Source organism: Pteropus vampyrus, unplaced genomic scaffold (assembly GCF_000151845.1).
Source record: "Pteropus vampyrus isolate Shadow unplaced genomic scaffold, Pvam_2.0 Scaffold20, whole genome shotgun sequence".
NCBI classification, from domain to species: Eukaryota; Metazoa; Chordata; class Mammalia; order Chiroptera; family Pteropodidae; genus Pteropus; species Pteropus vampyrus.
The window spans coordinates 7,421,164-7,422,338 of NW_011888801.1; positions in this window are offsets into that span (position 1 = coordinate 7,421,164).

Here is a 1,175-nt window from a genome sequence, read left to right on the forward strand (position 1 = left end):
CATTTTATTTGTTGAACTTTATGATTCTATCTTATAAATACCACAGTAATTTTTGCCCTGTGAGGCTCAGCAGGAAAAAAGTATATTTTGTTATTATTTCTCCATATGCTAACTTATTGATTTCTACTAGTGAAGGAACGTTCTCCAAACCAACTTTTTTTCAGAACAACATTTTTTAAAAGAATAAAAATGATAACTTATACCTTTAATTTTTAGATGAGCAACTTGTGATCAACAGCGTAGGATAACTAATTCTCACAGCTAATATTATTGCTCTGACCTATACACTACCATATATTAAAGGCTATATAGGGTTCTCTTTTATATTTGATTTTTTAATACACATGGAAATTATGTGTGGGAGTGTGCGTGTGTGTGTGGTATAAGATGTGCAATTTCTTTCATCTTTTAAAAATGGATTCATAATATTCCATTATCACTTATTGAAAAGACTATTTTTCCCTTCCCCCAACTGATCTGCAGTATGGTATGACCCCTGCTTGCTATTATGCATGGATCTTTTTCAGGGTTCTCCATATCTTCCATCAGTTTGGTTGATATGTACTTATCTTTGCATTCATAACATAATGCTTTATTCACTACAGTTTGAATCTTCCCCAACATGGCACTTTACACTTGCAGATGAAATTCAAATCAGCTTGTCAAATTCCACAAGAACACAGCTTAGGATTTTTAGTAGAGTTTCTTTATATCTATATATCATATGTATCTAGATATATAGATAAATTTGGAGAAAATTGACATACATATTATATATATGTGCATATGTATATATAATTAAAACATATGAGAAATTGTGTTTAAGTTCTGATGGGATAAATGAAATCACACTGTATTAAAATCATTGCTCTGTCCAGAAAAAAGTAAAATACTAATTAGTAATAGACTTTGATCTGTTAAAATTGCATTTTGTGACCTTTTGTCATCAGATTACTTTGCAAATGTTATAACTTTTGTGCTTCCATGTTTACCTATGCACCAAAATGGCTTAGTGAGCTGGTATTGGTGAGTTACTTGATGATAAAGAAGAGCTTTGTAGCAGAAATTAAGAGATATGTCATATAGCTAAACAAAGTACTGCCAGGCTGAATGACATAGAAATAACTAAAGAAAAATGATAGGTGAAGAGAATGGAGATGGGGCAACAGAGATAT